This window comes from Narcine bancroftii, chromosome 6, assembly GCF_036971445.1.
Source record: "Narcine bancroftii isolate sNarBan1 chromosome 6, sNarBan1.hap1, whole genome shotgun sequence".
In the NCBI taxonomy this organism is placed as follows: Eukaryota; Metazoa; Chordata; class Chondrichthyes; order Torpediniformes; family Narcinidae; genus Narcine; species Narcine bancroftii.
Genome location: NC_091474.1, coordinates 10,838,824 through 10,860,211, shown reverse-complemented (window position 1 = coordinate 10,860,211; position 21,388 = coordinate 10,838,824). Strand labels below are relative to the sequence as shown.

The 21,388-nt window shown below is 40.1% G+C and overlaps 1 protein-coding gene across 24 annotated transcripts in view; it reads right to left on the bottom strand.

The window, feature by feature from the left end:
• Positions 1-21,388, bottom strand: part of xkr7b (XK, Kell blood group complex subunit-related family, member 7b) — a 259,515-nt gene that overhangs the window by 162,764 nt on the left and 75,363 nt on the right. For 2 of the 24 annotated variants that reach the window (XR_011339879.1, XR_011339887.1), the window contains exons 8-9: positions 17,512-19,771; positions 2,690-3,525 (exon numbers count right to left, since the gene is read on the bottom strand). The exons of 19 other annotated variants lie outside the window; for them this stretch is intronic. The gene's annotated coding sequence lies outside the window, so the exon portion shown is untranslated. Of the gene's footprint in view, positions 1-2,689; positions 3,526-6,633; positions 6,691-17,511; positions 19,772-21,388 lie in introns of those variants that run through there. 3 more of the 24 variants (XR_011339881.1, XR_011339878.1, XR_011339880.1) reach the window with 3 other exon arrangements.

The following is a 21,388-nucleotide window of genomic DNA, read 5'->3' as shown; positions in this document are numbered from 1 at the left end:
CTGGCTGATGGAGGACCTCAGTTTTCTTCAGGCTGACTTCCAGGCCAAACATTTTGGCAGTTTCCGCAAAGCAGGACGTCAAGCGCTGAAGAGCTGGCTCTGAATGGGCAACTAAAGCGGCATCATCTGCAAAGAGTAGTTCACGGACAAGTTTCTCTTGTGTCTTGGTGTGAGCTTGCAGGCGCCTCAGATTGAAGAGACTGCCATCCGTGCGGTACCGGATGTAAACAGCGTCTTCATTGTTGGGGTCTTTCATGGCTTGGTTCAGCATCATGCTGAAGAAGATTGAAAAGAGGGTTGGTGCGAGAACACAGCCTTGCTTCACGCCATTGTTAATGGAGAAGGGTTCAGAGAGCTCATTGCTGTATCTGACCCGACCTTGTTGGTTTTCGTGCAGTTGGATAATCATGTTGAGGAACTTTGGGGGACATCCGATGCGCTCTAGTATTTGCCAAAGCCCTTTCCTGCTCACGGTGTCGAAGGCTTTGGTGAGGTCAACAAAGGTGATGTAGAGTAACGTTGTATGTACAGGTAAACCCCACTTTACGAATATTCAAATTATGAAAATTCACTTTTATGAAGAACTTATAATGGGTTTTCATTTTTACGAAAATTGCCTTCAATAATAGTCAATGCAGTGGCGTATCTGGGTAAAACAGCACCTATGGCAAGAGGTGAAATTGCGCCCACCTCGTTTTTCTTTTAACAAAAAACGCACATGAAGTTGCCAGTTGGGCGATTTTCATGCACAAGTGAGCTGGCACTAATCACTATACCAACTGTGTCGCCCAACATATCCTTGTAAATTTCACATGTTGCGTTGTAATTTTTTTTTTAAAAGAAGTAAACCAATGGATCAACTTCCACCTGGGCCCCTAGGGTGAGCTTTAGTAAGAGAAAGCCCCCCCCTTCTCTCTTCTACCCCCCCAACAGAACCCTTGATTGTGAGCCACGCTACACCACGTTGAGGTTTATTATTCCCAGTCACCAAGTCATGGGATGCTCAAGGCTCCATCCCATGTTGAAGCAACCAAGCCTTGTGTTTATTACTTGCCATTCCCAGCTGGAAGCTGCAGGCTCCGTAGGCAAAATGGCCATCTTCTTTACCCATAATCCCCCAAGCACCTGGAGCCGCTCTGTGTTTCCCTGGCACTGGCAAAGCAGTTCCAGCTGCATGGGGGATTATGGGTAACAAAGACAGCCATTGCTCAATTTACCCATGCTCAGGGGTATTTGAATATTTCAATTCAAAAATTAAAAATCACGGACAAACTTTTGAACTCTGCAATAAGAGTTTTTTTTAGTCTTTTCAATTCTATGTTCCTGTTCCAATGTACACACTTTGATTAGGCATGCATTTTAATAATCTGTTTGCTGGCACTCAAAACCCAAGTAATAGACAGCGGAAGAAGTGACAACCCCTCTCCACACACCCAGCACCACGGGCAGTCTGCTTGCATTCACGTGGCGCTGCAGAGACGCTGAGTCCTTGTGGTGAGAGGGGAGGGGGTGATGCCAGCATCTGCCAGGACACACATGGCCCAGCTCTCAGGCAGGGAGGAAGGTGTGGTTGGGGGGGGGGGGGGGTGGCTGTGACGTGACCAACACTGGAACAAAGGCCAAGCTCCACGGTGGGACACAGATGAGATGGCCCTCAGCACCTCCATAACCAGCAGCACGCCAGGCTGTGGCACACCAAGCCATCCCCAGCACCAATCACTGTGTGCTGACGGGCCTGGGCGACTTAGCAAATCAGCAGGCAAGAAAAACGGAGTAAAACTCCAAAGTCTGCAAACACCATGAAACAATGCTGGAGAAACTCAGCAGAGCAAGTTAAAACAGTGAACAAAGATATTGGGCGGGAGAGGTGAGGCTAGTGATGTCCCCCTTTAAGTGGGACCCAGAGCATGTGCCATGGCTGCCTTATCCTAGATATGCCTATGAGTCAGTGGGTCTTTGCTTTATGAATTTTTGGTTTACAAATGGTAACCTTCATAAAGCGGGGTCCACCAGTATTACAATAATTATCATTGCTGAAGGTCAGTGTTCACACACTATAATCGGTTCCCATCATCCATTAAAATATTTAGTTTTAATTCTTCCTACTGAAATGTTTCTCTGCATTAAATTTCACCAGTTTTGTATCTGCCTTTTTATCTTTATCCCTTCTGAAACCTTACCAGCCTTATCATTTCCTACTTTAAGCTATTATCAACAGACTGAAGTGATATCCTCTTCATCCAAGCTTATATCAAAGCACAGGAGAAACATTAAAATACTGACCCCAGGGAAGTTCCAAATCCTTCCCCCCCCCACCCCCCACCCCCCGCCACAACCAATCTGAAACATCTGATCCTTAAATTTTCTAAATACATTTCCATTATCCTTTTTCCTCCATGGATAACAATTCTGTTAAATGTGTATATAACACAAACATTAAAAGCACCGGTCAGTCAATATTTGCAACATAGCATGTTTCTCTACTGAATTGTTCTATGTTCTAAGGCAGATGTTGCCTGATCCGCTGAGTATTTCCAGCATTTTATTGGTAATTTTAAATGTGACATTTATAGAAGCTTTTGTGAGCTTAAGAAACCACTACAACTTTCTTGAAGAAAACACCTTAACTGAACTGTTGATACTCACCAGGAAATTCAGAAAATAAAAGCATAATTTTTAGCACACTTGGTTTTTTCAAGTCCTTTATTACCCAAACATCCGCAAGAACCACCCCACTGAGAGCCAGGAACCAAAGAGAGCTCATCGGGGATATAAGGAGCAACCAGCAACTGATGCAAGGAGCACTTTGAGGAACTCCTTAGTGGTGATGCTTCAATTTCAGCATTGTAAGGAGATGCTGTGCAGCAGAGGAAGGTTGGTTGATGACCTTTGTTTTCAGGAGTTTAATACAAGTCTCATTCTGACAGTGAACCTCAATAACTTGGAGCCCAGCCTCCTTGTTGGCACAAATGCCAATACTGTTTGTTTATTGGTGCTCTGAAGAAGATTGGAGTGATCTTGCTTGTGGAGTGAAGAGTTTTCTGTAAATTAGTTCCTATTCTTAATGGCAGTTCCCATCAGGTTTACCTGGGAGCCATACCACGAATGAGTTGGGAGGTGGTTGCGATAATAGTGGAGGCTGCAGTGGCAATGTTAAGAGCAGGAGCCATGGCCTTCCAAGAATCAGATCCAGGGGTCAAAGAGGTGTGATGGAGAGCAGGCCTTCTGCCAGGCTACTGGCACCAACAGCTTCAAGGAATAGAGATCAAGGAGGTACAGCAGGCCTACCAACAGACCACAGAAGACTGATGTCTTCCAAAAGCTCTAGGAGTCATAACCCAGGCTTCAGGTGTGATGGAGCAGGTAGCTGGAAACAAGAGCTCAAGCTTTGGATTCAGCAACATCAGAGGAGACAAGCATGATCCTCAACCACAGGATGTCTCTACCGGAACTTCTCTTCCTTGTCTTTCTTTTCCCATTTCTTCATTTGCAAAATGCCGCCACGCATGGTGATTCTTTGCTACCCTTTGAATAGCACATAAAAGGTAGAATAACAATAATATATTCCAAATCTAATTTACTAAAGCACACTACAATATCCACTCTTAGTGCTACCCATGAACTAACGAGGTTGGAAAGGCAATGCCTTTGCAGCAGACAGTAACCTTGCAAAATGTTCTAAATCCTGATTGAGGGAAACTTCCTACACAAAGTTCTTAATCTCCTTCCCATTAATGGGAAAAAAAAGCATGCTTAGGAAATACAGAAGCATTAAATCCTGACCACCTTCAAGGAAAAAGACAAATCGATTTACAGCATTTGCAGTGAAAAGACACTGGAAGGATCCTTCTCAACTGCTTCCCTCGAGGGAGCAAGGGGCCAGTCCCTGAAGCGTGTGCATTCTATCCAGGGCTTTAACAAAGGCAATTCAAAGAGGAAAAATGTATGAGCAATAACTTGAAATCTGAATGTGGTTTTGGATTCTCACGATGCTGTTGACCTTTTGAATGTTGGTATCATTTTCTGATTTTATTCTCAATTTTTAGCATCCACAGTTTAAAAAATATATAATTTTAACTTTTTTATCCAACAATGACAAGGGCACCAGTAATTAAAAAAAATTACAGCCATCAGTAACCCATCATATAGATCATTTTAAAATTGCTTCTCTTATTTGATTTTTAGAAAGTTTTCAATTACTACATTTAATGAATGACAGAATTATCAAAAGATTCTCATGTTGTACCCATCTATGTTCAAAGAACCTGTTATCTGGTATCAAATTATTCAATTAATGTCATGAACACTGCAAAAAAGTGAATTATAGAGGGGAAAGAAGCATTGGGTGCTTCACTGAAAATAAATGGCATTGCTATCTTAACATTAATCCCTTGTAATGTGATTTAATTAGGAATCAATTCACCTGTTTGTTTTAAAAAGAACAAAAACTATGTCAATAAAAACTTAATTTTCATTGTCACTAACTTGAACTCAATATTTGGAATAAAGGCACTTGAGAAAATGAACCATGGTGTAGCTTAATGCCAGACCAAATGAAGAACATCAGGAAAACAATGTTTTTTAAAAAACAAAATAACCTACGACAGAGCTTTAGGCACAGGCAAGTGGTGCACAAAATCTGCACTACAATGTAATATAGTTCTATAAATGTGGAAGAAAATTATGGCTCTGCACAAAATGGATTTAATATATTATATTCCTCATTAAATAACCAAAGAATTTAAAAAGAGTGGATTCTTAGGGAATTTGAGACTTGTGCAACAGGCAATGAATGCCTTGTTCTTAAACAAAGCAATAATTAATGTTTTCCTATCATATGGCATTGAATGTTTGGTGCACCTGCTTAAAAAAAGTGAAAATAAATTCAAGTATTGCACACTAATATTTTCCTTCAATTGTTAAAACGACACAAGTAAAAACATCTACATTTGGAAAGCAATGGCATAAAGCAAAGCATCCTGCATATAAATTCCAGCTACTTTTTAAATTCTGTGTGACATTTTGCATTCAACAACTTAATCAAAGAATAAATAAATAAAATCACCAGTATGTGCCATAGTCAAAATTAATGACCCCAATTTTATGGTCAAACCATCTCACACAACATGCGAATACAGTAAATAATATTTCAACAACAAATGAGCAAAATTAGTGTATAAAATTGCAATTCAATCGCCTTGTTGTTGCCATTTAAATGGTGGGTCAAAATTGCTTTTGAAATCAATTTTTGCTGCACATCATAATTAATTAGTTATACAATTTTTAAAAAATCACAACTAATGTGAACTACTTTCCCTTCATCTTATTACCAACCAATTCCATATCACACTTCTTCACTCTACAATCTACTTGTTTGAGACAAGTGCATTTTAAAAAATGGCTTAAATGTTCACATGATATGACAAGAGGGAACATCTAGAATTCATTTCTAGGAAATGCAGCCTGATGTCCAAGCTCACTAAGTGTTTCCCAGCCAGTTCGGTTAAAATTTCACCACATGATTGGACTCATGTTTCACATTAAGCAAATGGCCTTCTAAGTACTGTTATGCTAGATTTTTTGCCTCCTCATTTACTTCAGAAATTATGAATGGAAGAGGGAATAATTCTAGTTCACACAGGATGTCAATGTCAAAGGATTTGAAGAACAAGTCTAGAAAATACTGGGCTACAGAATTATATTATTATTAATCTATAAGTTATATTTTAGTAAAGATTGTGTGGGTTTGGAAACAGGGGAAAGACACACACACACACCATTTTGAAGAGACGCTATGTTTCCTTTGTCCAGATGTAAACAGAGCCATAAAACTACAGTTGATTGTTCTATTGAAATACTGAAGACAATGAATGTTTACTCAGAAAGACATTTGATCAAACAGAAAGCCATTTGCTTCATGAAGTGGTTTCTGGAGAAATGAAAATTCAAACAGACCCAGTAGTGATGTCATGTGATTATGACACTAAGAAACCATCTTTAATATAATGAACCATTTTCATCTGAAGTCAGAAATGCAGTTATATTTCATTAGAAAGGACTGGTATTGTGTTCTTCTTGTGAAGGAAGGAACAAAGGATCAAATTGGCTTCAGAAAAGATGGCCACTTAGACTGTCTCTCTTGTTTAAGAGAGAGCAGAGCCACTGTGGCCACTGTAATGGTCACTTCATCTAAAACCCTTGCCTGGGCTTGTGAAATCATCATGGAAATCCACAACCTTCAAGCAAGAGAGGGGAATTGTAGAAAAATCATTCATATGAAGAAACATTTCTTGAAAGCAACTCTACAAGAATTCATGAGTTTTGAGAAGTCTGATGACTTGGTATCTCACCTACTTCATAATTACTTTTCAACAACAATAAAGAATCTGAGTTTCAACACAAAAGATTTTTGAAGACTGAACTTTGAAACTGACATTTCAGAATCGTGCCTGAGCTACAATGGTTTGGGATCACACACGAGTCGAGTAAGATTTTATATTATTAATAGTTATTAATAAAAAATTGTTTTGAAGACAACATTGTCTTGGTGAATTTCTATTGCTGTTGGTCTATGATGTTACAAATGGGTCTTCATCACATGGCAAGAAAGATTTTACAAAATAAAGAACAAACCTGTTTTGGGCTCATACTCCAATGAACAGCTGTTCTTTTCCCGATTCTAGTTTCAAGCTACAAGATAAGCCACATCAGCAGTTCTATTAAAAAAAAACTACTCAAATAACTATTTTAAAACTCAGGCTGTATTTCATGTTGCAGTACTCAAATCTTTTCTTAGAGCTCATTATATGTATGTATTCAAAATCTTCAACCAATGCATTTCAAAGCAAAATTTGTATCCCTCAAGCTGAGCCTAGTGTGCTGTTGGAGGTATAAATATATTAGGGGCAACTACCTCAAATATATTGAGGGCATCTATAAATATTAGGGGCAATTGCCTCATAATGCACAATCTTCTGGATGTGAGAGGAAATCCAGTGGTTACAGACTGGATTACTTGGGCCACTGGTTCTGTAAGGCAATAGATCTACTAGATGCACCTTTGTGCTCCTCTGAACTGTTTCTTTAAAGCCTCCAAATCTTCCTAAAGTGGATACAAATCTATCTCATAATTACAGGAGTTCACATTTATTGTACCACATGGCTTATATTTTATTTTTAAAAACGTATGTAACTGATTTGTTCAAAGACAGTTGATAGGTCACACATTTCTAAAGGAAAGGCTTAAATTACAGTTCCTTAGTACATTTGCAAGTGTATTTATGGTTTTTATTCTGCTTTAGGAGAATGTTCACTCCTTTTGGAATCAACAAAAATTGTTTTTTTTTTAAAAAAAAAAGGTAAAAACCCATGTGTTCCAAGAGGTCACTGAAGACTTCTGAATAGCAAAATTTCCAACAGAAATGTGGCTGAACAGCTAAAGTAGAAATTTAGGAAGCCACCAACCCAGAAGATAGTTTAGACAAAAAAAATGGTTTGTAGCTTGAGAAAGAAAATAATCTGGCTAACAAGGTGTGAAACACGAAGGTCTGCAGATGCTGTGACTGCATTTAAAAAAGTTTTAGAGGCACTCAGCATGTCTCACAGCATCCATAGGAGGTAAAAGTACATAACCAAAGGTTTGGGCCCAAGCCCTTCTTCAAGGTATAAGCAAAATGCAGGCAGGCGTCAAAATAAAAAGGGTGAGGGAGAAGGGAAGAAAGAGCAGAAGAGCACAAGCCAACAGACAAAAGGTGCTAATTAAATGTGGAGAAGAAAGATGTGAATTGATCGGGGTAGGAGTGGCACTGTGAATGGAGAGATGGAGGAAAGGAGACAGAGGGAACGGGAAAGAGACAAGCCTAAAGGAAAGAAGAAATAGGGAGGTAGAAGGGGAGTGATGGGGTGGGGGTGGCTGAGGCTAACAGAGAAGTCAATCGTAATGCCATCTGGTTGGAGTGTGCCCAGACGGAAAATTAAACGTTGTTCTTCATTTGGCAGAGCCAAAATGCTGAATGCAGTGATCTCCCAACTGAGTCCAGTCTCTCCAATGTGGAGGAGACCACAATGGGGGTACCAGACACTTTTCTGGGAGCTATTGAACCTATTGAGATATGGGATCTCTTTTTCAGCAGAATTTGTTACTCTCCAAATTTTTTCAGCTTCAACTTTGCCTAACAATATCAATGGTAGTAAATACATTCTGCCTAGAAAATGACCATTGGCAGAGCAATCAACTTACTGACCCCATTTCTCCTGAATCTATTCTAGTTAGAGCTAGCACAAACTGCCATATTTACCTGACTATTTAAGAACTTAAATGCAATGAAATCTAACCCTTGACTGCTTTGCCCATGGAAATCAGGCTGGTGATCACATTCAGCTTCGAAGTTTCAGGGCGATTCTCAGCTGCTGTGGCTAACCTGTGTCATATTAGAGAGGTCATTTAAACCCCATGATCATGGGTAGGAGACCAATTTTTTTTTTTCCTTTAGCCACAGGAAAAGGAAAGGCATTTGACTGTTTGAAAGGCTTCCCCAATGTGGGCAGCATTCAGAGATTACCAAGACAGCCATGCTAAGAGTGTGTCTGGCAGTGGTACTAGAAAGACTCCATGGCTGCTCTGTACAAACACACCTCTTATAGCCACATGTGCAGGTTCTCGGTTTTGAGAGGGGACTCTCCTGTCTACTTCCCACCAATCCAGCAACCATTCATTCATCGGGGTGGTGTGGTCATACATGGAAAAGTTGTTTTATGGTGTCTCCATTTAGGAATTGTCCAAAAATGACACCTATGGCATGATACTGTGGCAATGATGAGTTCTTGCAATATCTGTACTCCCCAACTTGCAACCCAAGTGACTTGCATCCATCCGCACATACACTCATTTTTAAAAAAATTAAAGATATAAAATTAATGCGATTTACATTATATTTGATAAACTATAACAGGGATATAGGGCACGCAAGAGCCAAAATGTGCAATACTTACCTTGAAGGTCAGTGACCCGGGGTTCATAGGCTGGGCACAGCTATCTTGATTCCTGTACACAGGCGCGAGTCTTCGATTGGTGCATGCACGGTGGGTTCACGTATTGGAGTTTGGTTGGTGCATGCATGAAAATGAAGGGTACAAATTTAATATCGTCAGGGCAAATGTGCACAGGAATCAAGAGGGTTGCACCCCAGGACCCCGACTAAAAAGGTAAGTATGGACCAGAATGAAATGAAAATCTGATTAAAATGTTTGCTTTAAGACTTCGGTACTCTAAGTGCATGGCAAAATTCCAACTTGCGTCCATTTCGAGATGCGACCAACCTTTTGGTCCCAAATGCAGTTGTAATTTGGGGAGAACCTGAACATTGACAGAACTCTGCCCTTAAAAAAAAAATGAGTTTCAGTTTCTCGTGAAACACAGAAATCAGACAATATTGCTTTTGAAATCCCACATTTCAACATCTTGCTCTGTGACTTTTTTCAACTAGCCATCACCACTTTAATCCCAAACTACAACATAGCAATTTCTACAACACCACTTAAAAAAGGAGAAACCAAGGCCATGATTCCAGAGACATCCTTTTCAGATTTGTCCTAAATGTACCTGCTGCAGTGGGCAAGTTATATAATACAGATCCTCCGTTTTTCTTTGTTGTGTTAATGGATTTATCTTTAGTCTGCCAAATTGTTATGGTTAATCCCAAAGAAATTAGTAATGCTTGTGTTGAACTATTTCATTTCACAGAATATTGTTCACCATTTAAAATTAGATACATCTTTAATCCAAGACATATGAACCTACTAAAATTAAACCCACAGTGTTCATTAAGAATTTGTGCAAATCATTTGGGGTAGCATAAAATTCATTATACAAAACTGATGTAGCAAATGCAGAAATAAATTCATGGAAAGCTTCTTTAAACATGAAGATAATATAATTATAGTTATGTGGTTTAGAATTTCAACACATCATTGTAAGGTTACAATAACAATGAAGTTATCTGGTTGAAAATGGTCTCTTGGATACCAGTGTTCTTATCAGGGGATGACTGAACACAAGAAATAGGAGCAGGAGCAGCCCATCTGGCCTGTCAAGTCTGCAATTCAATCGAATCATGATGTGACTGCAGCCTCTGCTCCACTTACCCACCTTATTTTCCATAACCTTCAACTCCCACACTACTTAAAAACCTATTTATCGGTGTTTTGAATGCATATAATGGGGCTCCCACTATCGCTTCATTGGGCAGAGATTTCTATAGATTCATAACTCTGGGAGAAGCAGTTCCTCCTCATCTCATTTTAAATCTCCTCAGCTGAGTCTTGCAACTATAGCTCCAAGTTTCAGTCTCACCTAAAATTTGGAACTTTCCTGTTTCTTTCACAGCTTGAGAAGATTTCCACTCATCCTTCTGAACTCCAATGGGTATAGTCCCAGTCTACTCAATCTTCCTCATAACCTCGATTTTGAGAAGCAAAGTGGTGAACCTCTCTGTACAGCCTCAAAGCCAATGTATCTTTGTATTTTTCACCTTGTAAATAGCGCAATTTACTACTTTTTCTTCCAAAGTGCATGGCCTCACATTTTCCAGGGTTGCTATCTGTCTGCCAGAGCCAAACCCATCCATACCTCTTTGCAGACTCTATGTTTCCTCTACTCAATTTAGTATCAGCTAACTTAGAAGCAATACATATACAGTGAAATCTCGTTAGAATGCGATTCGTTAATCCACAGAATCGTTTATAGCACTGGTGTCCGTGGATCCCAAACATTGATTTCAGGCTAACATCCACAAACTCAAAAATGGACTCTTATGACAGGCGAGGGGGGTGGGGGGGGGAAAGACCGGCATCGTGTTTCGGGCAAGCAGGCGGGCGAGAGACCGGCAGCGCAGGCAGGCGGGGGAGGAGACCAGCATCGTGTCGGGCAGGCGAGGGGGGGGGGTGGGGGGGGAGACAGCAGCATGACTGGAAGGGGGTGGGGGTTGGTTCAGCAGAACAATTCCGGTGGTCTTCTATTCTCCTGCTTCCTGAATCATTACATATATGCAGTTGTTCTGTGACTTGGCTGTAATGTGGTATGAAATCTTAGACCTCCCAACTACTGTGTTCTAAGGAGGTTTTCCCTCTTCCAAATCAATTTGCGCACAAATGCATATTGTGAAGAGCTGTGGACCCAGCAAAGATTGCTGCAGTATACCGCTCACCACTGATTGCCAAAACATTCAAATATCTAACAATAGTCCACGGAAATAATTGGTTGAGAAGACTGCAGGTACAATTTGTTTTAGCTGTGCCATTTCTCAGTAAGTCGACGTGCAGAATGCTCAGGGCAACTGATCTCAGCAATAATACAAGATACTAGGAAATGGTAGCTTGAAATTTGTCACCTTGCATAACAAAATAAAGTCAGACTGCCCACCTGCAATGTAAGCTACTAATCTTATTAGCCACGCTTGTAAACAGCACAGCAGATACATGCTAGACAAGTCCTCTGCTAAGAAGCCTGAACCAAACAAGATGGAATTCATGGTTTAGAAATTTAGCATAGGCCCAAAATAAAATTATTTTCTCAGGAGGCGAGATTATTTGATGTGGAAATTGTATCAGACTTGCTATGACTTACATTGGAAAATGCCTAGTTGAATTCCCCGAACGAAAAGATTTGTGAATTGTCATTAACATATTCCATTCCAGGGAAGTGTATTTTCAATAATTCATTGCTTAAGAAAAAAAACTGTTTGGCATTGCTGCATTTCTAGCTCCAAATTCTAATTGTTAAAGTTTTGGAAAAAAAAATTAGGAGTGCTCTTTTCCAAATCTGGAAAATAGTTTTTTTAAAAAAAAATAGACTTGAAGAATCATGACTTGGATTATCAAATACAAGGCTGAGAACAGTACTCATTGTTTAAAACTGAAACAGAATTCTAATTTGGTCTCATTTAGAAAATAAAATCTAAAAATTGGGAGACAACATCAAGTACATGTGTAATCTCTGGAATAAGATTTTGCAAAGCACAAATTTATAAGGGAATACATGTACTTGCTACATCTTTGTTTTGGATCTTTATTGAACAGCTGATTGTAAAATATGAAAAGCATACTATTTAGTTCAATTCTCCATTGCAAAAATAAAGCATTAATGAAGCAACTAAGAGTAGCTCTATTCAACTTAATTAACAGATTTAGTTTTGTTTCTTTATATCTTCAATAACCAATGTTTCAATACTTTTTATATCATGAAAAGTCTTACTTGATGGTGATTGAGGTACCTTAACTGTTCCCATCCAGCAATAGCAGATCCAGATAGTGATGTCTTTACACAACGACCATCTCCTACTGGAGAAGTGAGTAGAGTTCACTGGTGACTCTTCACTGTCAGAATCAGTATTGATCACTGGCTAAGCTGAGAGTGCACTCTGTTTGCAGATCGACGCACTGACCAAACTGTCAAATTCTGCAGCCAGTGTGGAACAGAACAGCTGTGGAACAGATCCTTCAGCCCACATGTCTGCACTGAATCACGATGCCCAAATTTTATTAAATCCCTGCTGCTTGCACATGATCCACATTCCTTTTTTTAAATCCCTGGATATTGTGAATTTGGAAGTTGGTTTAAAAACAAGGGCAGTACATCTACTGCCTTAAAGCTCCAGGAGTCCTGGTTCAATCCTGACCTCCATTGTGGTGCGTGGAGTTGACATGTCTATTTCCACAGGTTCTCTGCTTTCCTCCCCCAAAATGTGCAGGTTGGTAGGTTAATTGATCACTATACATTGCCCCTGATCTATAGGGGAGTAGATAGGAATGAGGGGAGAATACAACTGTATGTTTGATAGTTGGCTTGGACTTGACGTGCAGAGGGTGTTTTTTCTGTGCTGTTTGACTAAGTATTGTAGCAAACAATGTGAAATTAGAGAAGTTAAAAGATGGTTAGTGTAATAGAAAAGATTTACTAGGATGTTGATTCAGAGGGCATGAGTTATGGGGAGTGATTAGACAAACTTGGATTATTTTCTCTGGAATATAGGAGGTTGCTTCTCTGTAGATTGTCACTTTGCCATGGTGGAGAAGCTTGTGTGGTCCTGGGACCCCAAGAGCGATGCTGTCTGGAGCTATGCTCTTGGTAGGGCCACCCATGGCAGCAAGGTTGAGGGTGAGATTCCTGACAAAGAACAATCCAACCAAGTCCTCAACGGTGGAACAGACAGATGAAGTTACTTCAAACTCAATGGTTGTGAAGGCAGGTGTAGGCTGCAACGAATCTAACAGCTCAAATCTACGTGGTTTTTATGCATTGGAACTAGTTAGTTGATTTGTGAAGCATCGTATGCTTCATGGAGTGCAACATTAAGTACATGTTAAAAAAAATACTCCAGTCTAGTTTTATTTCCATACATGGAGGCAGATGCTATTTCATTCTGGATTAGTTTACACTGCTTTTCTGATGAAGAGATTTCACATGGATTTAAAATAAAGAACAATAGCAAAACCTTGTGTTTGTTACATAGTGGATGTTCCTGTATGTTTCAAAGTAAAAATTAAACCCAAGTACAGAACGAATAACTCTTGAGAGATTATAGTAATATATAATTGGTCCACGGTGTCCTGTTCATTCAATTTTATTTCAAGCAAACAAAAATGTGATCATTACCTAAATATAGTTTGAGTTGAAGAGCAAGGACCATGGTGCATTTATGATACCATCATGTCTTAGCTCGGTGGGCCACTTTCCAAGATTGGACTCATAAGCCATTTGAGAGCCCATAGGAATGAAGACCATCATCCTCGACCTCGAGGGATATCCATGATAGGTCGATTGAGGTTTTTTTTAAAAAAAAATAATTCGCAGAATCAATAAGCTCAGTAGTCAAAATCTTTTCCTGAGGGTAAAAGGCTCATGCACTAGACATGTGTTTAAGGCTTGGTGGATCGGGGGTGGGGTGAAAGGGAAAGGATGGAGTTGAAAAGAGATGTGCAGGGTAAATGTTTTTTAAGAAAATACACAGAAAATGGTAGGTGCCCAGACAGGTTGCCAGGAAAAACTGTGGAAACAACTACAAAAGAGGCATTTACGAGACTGAAGAAAACTCACAATATGAAGGAGGAAGAGGGATAGCTGCAAGGAAGAGAGTTTTAGTTTGCTTTGACATCACATTCAACACACACTTGTAAATTAAAGGGTCTGCTTCTGTACCGCATTGTTCCATGTACCATGAAAAGTAGAAGACACATCTGAACACAGATGAGAAAAGAGAAACCTTTTGGCAAAGAAGAAATAAAATTGATTAACAGGAATAGTTCAAAGGGTATGCCACAGAGGTAGCTCAGAAAACCTCCACTCATCCAGTATCAAATTGCTTGGAAGTTCTGATGGACTGGCGAATTCTCATTCAATAGTCTAGAGCAATTAGAAACTTTATTCGCATTTTGTCTCAGAATCTTTTAGTGCTTTTGTAATGGCTATTTTGTTACTTTTTTTAAAAAACATTTTACTGTTGGAGTATTCAACGATAGTACACTTTCACTATTAACTTCAACTGCAAATGTGTTGCAAATTAATGTTCTCTTTTTAAAAAAAGTAGCTGCTGCATTTGGTAATCACAATAATTACAAACTTGATCTGATGATGGAGAATAATGATACAGCATATGTAACAGAATTATTTCTGAGTTGTTATGTACAAGTCACCCACATGTAATTTGTAACCATCAAATTCTCAACAACCATCTCATAATGGTTTACTGTCTCAAAATTGGTATTTAAATAATTTACATCAATGTAGAAAAGTATTATTAAAAACCCACAATTTACCAAATATGCTCTTCCTTTAGCTTGGATCTTTTCTAAGAGGTAGTTTCACTTCAAATATTCCCTCATTTTGGTATCATAGATGCACCATGGTCCTTGCTCTTCAACTCAAATTATATTTAGGTAATGATCACATTTTTGTTTGCTTAAAATAAAATCGAATGAACACGACACCGTGGACCAATTATATATTACTATAATCTCTCAAGAGTTATTCGTTCTGTACTTGGGTTTAATTTTTACTTTGAAACATACAGGAACATCCACTATGTAACAAACACAAGGTTTTGCTATTGTTCTTTATTTTAAAATCCATGTGATATCTCTTCATCAGAAAAGCAGCGTAAACTAATCCAGAATGAAATAGCATCTGCCTCCATGTATGGAATAAAACTTTAGGCAAGATGAATTTAAGAGATACCTTGGGTCAGAATCTTAATCAGCCTGGTACAAAAGCCTATTCAATCAATCCCATCTATTATTTTCTAAAGCACTGGTTTTGGGACTTTAGAGCAAGGCAATTAATTCCCCTACTGCTGTTGGCAAGATTTAGGAGATGATGGTCTCAAATTAGGGTTCCTTACAAGATAAAATGCCTTCATATTTTGTCAATATTCTACCTTGGGGATATCCTCAAAATTCAATTCCATTTTAAATTTGAGGTTTTGTGATTAAACAGTTATAGCTCAAAAACAGCAGGACTGGGTTTCTAGCAAAGCCTAATTTTCTCTGCCTTAACTGCCCATGTTAACCCCTAACTTTCCCAATTATAACACTGCATCCTTCCTATATTTACATGGATTTCCCCCCCCCCCCCATTCCAAATCCTACAAACTCTCACTGAGATTGCAGTCTTGCTGATTATAGAGCCAGTTCACCAAGAGAGATGGATTGCACAAATACAAGTGAAGCAACCGTCTTTGGATTCGAAGTGTGTATGCATAGCTCTAATCAAACTCCAAAAGCAGGGCATGCAGAAATCATTTAAAGTTTCCATTGCATTTTTATGGTTTCTGCATGTCGATGTGAACAAAGCTCAAGGTATTTTAAGTAAAAATATTTCTGAGCCATTTATATTATATTTGTGGCATTAAGTTGCACTCTCAGATAGTAACATTATGAATGCATTTTTTTTGAATAGCAAAGTCAATATTTCATACAGAATAAGATCAATAATAAAATAAATCATGGAAGTTATTGGTATACAAATGTAGTATCACATTCATTCTTCAATTAAGTCAGTTCAGTGTCAGGAAATTTGGTATGTTCTAGCCTTACCCCTATAAAAAAAGCAAGTTAATAATTTAAGTATACTGTTATCCAAGCATGGCCACACACTTGTGTAAAGTTCAGCTATAACATCAATTTAAGTAGCTAATTCAGTACAATAAATACCTTCCATATTCAAGCATAATCCAATTCTTTGATATGCCTAAAGTACGTGAAGCTTAGAAGATGTCTTTGTTTTATGGAACAAAGAATTATTTAAAAAATAATAATTGCTAAGTGTTACAATCCCAAGGAATCTTGTGTAATTATGCAAAGAGGAAAATATCACATATAATTGAGTTGACTCATCTTTTACTTGGATGAATGTTGTTAATAGGAGAACAGATTTGTTCCCACTATCTGGAACAGAAAAAAAAAGGCAAGAAACACATCATCTGCAAATTGTTCAATTTCAATATGGTACTTGGCTTTCCAATTCATTTGCTGAACAACTTACTAGTTTGTAAGATACAACCCATTTTCTATTATGTTCTGTCATTTAGATAACTTGGCTATTAAACTCCAAACAGAAAAGTGTGAAACATAATTACTGAAAATAAGAGGTAGGGATGAGGTGTAATGTGCTATTAACTTGATTAACGTGCATGAAAATATTTAATTCCTACATTCATAATTGAAGAACACATCAAAACTGGTTATGGGATGAAAGCATCTCAATCATGGCTTCCTCTTAGCAGGCGCAATTATGTAAAATAACCCCTAATTTATAATGTAGCATGCTTCCAACTCTTCCTCTAGCTTACATGTTCCTGGTGTTCTTCATTCATGCCAATCCTTTCAATTTTGGAATGAATGCCTTTTTAAAAAAATGTTGCTTAAAAACTGAAGAAATTACATTACTTATTGCTGCTGTTCCACTTAAAAATACCCATTTTGGCACAGGCAAGGTAGAGTAACTGCCCCTTATCCACATACAGAAACTGGAATTCACATTTTCCGAACAGTATATTTAAATGGGCAATATTTTGAGCCATTTCGGATTTTGTTGGAAAGTTGTACCACTGCACTCCATGTCTGTCGTTCCTGCCTCTTTTGTCTACTCCAGTCAGGTTACCAATAGAGATAGATATCCAAGATAACTAATAAATAAATGCATTCTGAAGTTTTCATGAAATAAACTACATAGATATTGAAGATGTTTACTTTAGAAAAGAGTTACTTCAAAACCATTAGAACAAGTACTTTCCTTTGTTCATCACCTATTTGCAAACAAATTTAAATTGGTCCAAGATCTCCCTGATTGACACATTACATCCAAATTTCTTCATTAAACGTGAATTCCACCCACGAAATAACGCCCCACCCTACAGAACAAGTGGTCGATTTGGATTAAAATATCAGAGCTGAAATACAGCAATTCTACCGTTCAAATGGAGTTAAACTATCTGTTTAAACAGAGTGCTGTAGTTTTACCTCCAGACCTGTCCAAGCTGCAGAACGTGGACGAGAGACTGAAAGAACCACATGCACAGCCGACAGCAAGGCGAGGTGCCGGCATTCCGGCGCTGCCTCGCTTCGCTCTCCTTGGTGCTGAACTGATCGACTGCGTCCTCGGTGGCGACGGCTCCTCCCGCGACCGCCTGGGTTCGGGCGCCGCTGCCACCGTCGTTCGAATAGTCGTAGACGAACCACCTGAAACTCAACACCTGGACCACCAGAGACGGCACCACCACGAAAATCAATGTCAGCCCGAACCACCAGAAGTCGCCTTGGAAGTAATAGTCCACGGCCAGCCAGACGTCGGTGGCCCCGTCCGAGAAGAAGACAAGCAGTGCGCCCAGGACCCAGCAACAGTCCGCGAACGAGTACTCCTGGCGCTGGCGGATCACCGAGTGCACACACGAACTGTGGCAGCAGCTGGAGTCCTGCTCGCCCGACACCGGGCCACCGAGAGCCGCTGCTGCCGGGCCCCTCTCCTCGCTCTCCGCTGGGCGTTGACCCAAATTGTGCATGGAGGCGGCTCTCGTCCCGTCCGACTTTGCAGCCATGTTTAAGCAGCCCCCCCTCCAACACTGGCACTCACTTCCGGGGAAGGAGGCTCTTTTTAATAGCGCCTGGAGGGGGGGGGGGGGAGGGGGTGGTCGTTAGGAAAAAAAAACTTCCGGCCGTTGGGCTGAGCTTCGGAGAGAGAGTCGGGGAGGACGGAGGCGAGCCCGGGCTTCCGTGCGCTCGAATCCGCGGCGAGCGACTGCCCCGCTTGGGGAACGTGGCTGCATCACCGAGTCCGCACAGGCGCCTCTCCCCTTTGTGTCGTCCCACAGACCCATTCAACAGGCGCACCCCGAGAACGCGACGGCCCGTGCATTCAAACAGGCTGCACTTTCTAGCAGCGCTGACCCGCCCGTCTTCTCTCCGATCGTTTAATCCGACCCCGATAAGTATTTGTTTCTGGCCAGCGCTCCTTCTCGTCGTTGGCGGAGAATCCAGTTAAGGCCTTTGAAACAGTGAAATGATATGGTCGCTGCAGTAATTCAGAGCATGCATTGGTGTACAGGCTGGCTCCACGATCCCCCGTAAATATTCACTCGGAAAGTGTTCCAAATTGGGAGCGTGAGATCTTGCAAAGTTTGGAGGATGGATAGTCTTTCTTTATCGCAGGTCCGAGCTTGATGGGACAGAGAGCCGGGGATTTGCACAAATCAGATTTCTGAAAGAGACAGATAAACTCCCCCTGTCACCCGGTTTTTTTTGTTGCATTTAACTGGAGAGGGCGCCTTAAAACCTTGCATGTGAACTAGAAATCCCATCTTCCTTCTTCCCCTTTCCGGCTAAACGGTAGGTTTACAGATCAATGTCTCAGCTGGTGACCACGGCCGCCGACTGGGTGTCTTCCTGGAATCACCCCGAGACCTGAATTGAGAAGGTCATGATGGTAATTCTGGGCAGGAGACCAGTTCGTCCAGAGAACTTGAATAGACGGTGAAGACACATCGCAGGAGGTGCCAGTTGAATAAATTTGATGGGGGAAAAAAGCAAAGCTCCAAGTTGATGACCCTCTGGTTTACTGTGTCTTTAGGGAAAAAAAAATCAGACCAATATTCAGCGTCACTTCGAAATGGTTCTCCTCAAACTGCCCTTTGAAATGAACCCCATTTCTGATTCAGGAAGCCGTTGAGTTACCATCAAATTCTTTGGGTATTCCAACGAGGGAAACTCGCAGTTTTAAAGTAATTTATTTGTAATTTAGTTTCAAATGAGCATCTCCAATTAATTAACAGTTAATTCCATGTTGGCAGCCGTTGCTTGCAGGGGAAACGGAGTCGTTTCAAGCACTTGTGTACTTTTCAGATTTAGTGTCAGATTATACACGTGACATCATATACAACCCTGAGTTTCTTTTTTCCCTGCAGGCCAGGCAGAATTACCACTTCTTGATCGCGTAAAAGAATTGAACTCAACGTACGCATGTAAACAAATAAAGAATTGTAAATAAGCTGCTCAATACAGAAACGAAAAAAAAATAGTGCTTAAAGGAATCGCTGATTGAGTTTGTTGTTGGGAGTCTGATGGTGGAGGGGGAGCAGCTGTTCCTGAACCTGGTGGGGCAAGTCTTGTGGCACCTAGACCTCTTTCCTGATGGCAGCAGCGAGAACAGAGGATGTACTGGGTGGTGTGGCTCCGTGATAATTGCTGCTGCTCTCTGTGGCAGCGTTCCCTGTAGATGTTCTAGGATCTAGATGGTGGAGAGAGTTTTGCCTGGGTTATTGGTGTCACCATACCAAACTCTTAAGACTTTCATTGCATCTGTATATTGTACCTATGTATAGGACAACAAACTTCAGACTTCAAAACAATGACAAGACGGGTGGTGCTAACTTAAATAATTATTAGCTTTCTCCACTATACTAAGTGATTAACTTTAAATTGCAATTTATTCACAAAATTAGCTTTATGGATTAAGTATACAAAATACTAACCAGGGAGGGTTTTGCCAGGAAATAGCTTTCACTTAAAGACAGGAAAAATGAAGTGAACTACCAATGATAAATTAAAACAAATGTAATTAGTTCTTCCACCGTTTTATAAGAGAAAGTTCCAGCTCATCAAATAATGAAGACAATGAAAAATACATCTTCATCTAAAAATTGGAGTTGAACCTCGATCCTGCATGAAGGATATAATTATCACTTATGCCTGATCAAGTGAATCCCCCTAAAATTTGTGAAGTTAAGAAAACGTGCCTTTTGAAAACCATTACAGTGGTTTTCACCTTGAGTGCTACCTTAAAACATTAATGCATTCCATTCAAGTTTATTTTCATTTGATTGTATATACAGCCTGATGAAACAGCATATATTTGGATATTAGTGGACACATACAAACACACCATACACCCTACATACAAACAAAAATGCTCTGAATGTCTATTGGTGAGATCAAGGTCAGATGAGGCAGCTGCTTTGCTGAGCTACCAGTTGCCAGCCATTTTAATTTCCCTTTCCAGTCCATATTGTCTGGCCTGTCCTTGGCCTCCTCCATTGATGAAGCCAAATACAAGCTTGAGGAGCAGCTCCTTGTATTCTGCCCTGTGGCATGAATATTGAATTATCCAAGTAATCTGCTCCCCTTCAGTCCCTTTCTCTCTCTTTCTTATCCACCCAAGTCCTCTAATATACAACTGTCTTTCCAATTGCCCTCCATCCCCCATTAACCTGTTCCTTCCTATTTCCTTACTTAATGTCCTCCAGCATAGGTCCTGCACACCCATCTCCTCCCTCCACTGTTCCCATCTGGCCACCATCCATTATATTGTTTCTACCAATCTACTTCCTTCAGCAGTTATCTCCACCTTCACCACCTCCTGCTTCCATTTGCCTCCCCCACCCCCCACCTGACTTTCACTTTCTTGCTGTGTCTTTCAACATCCTTCTCCTCTGTTGGGCTCTATTAGTTCATTATCCTTCACCACTACTCAATCCTCCTATTACCTACTGACCCCTCAGCTGTTCCTCTTTAATATTATCTGTCAAGGATTTTGACTGTAAGGTTTCTGTGAGCCCTAACAATGATAAAGAGCCTTAAAAAATGAGATAAGCTGGTGTAGACATCCATATCAATGTCCTAAGGGTCACCCTTTCATTCACATCTCATCAATTTACTGTGAGGTTGCTCTTTGACTTATTAGGGATTGGGGTTAAAAACAAAGGTTATTGTTGCAAATTATTGATCCAATTCCTGTCAGTTAGGCTGAGATGACCAATGTGCATATCAATGATTTCATCACATGGGTGAACAACAACAGAGAAACATTAGCCACACTAAGGAGAATCACAATCCAGCACCCAATTCA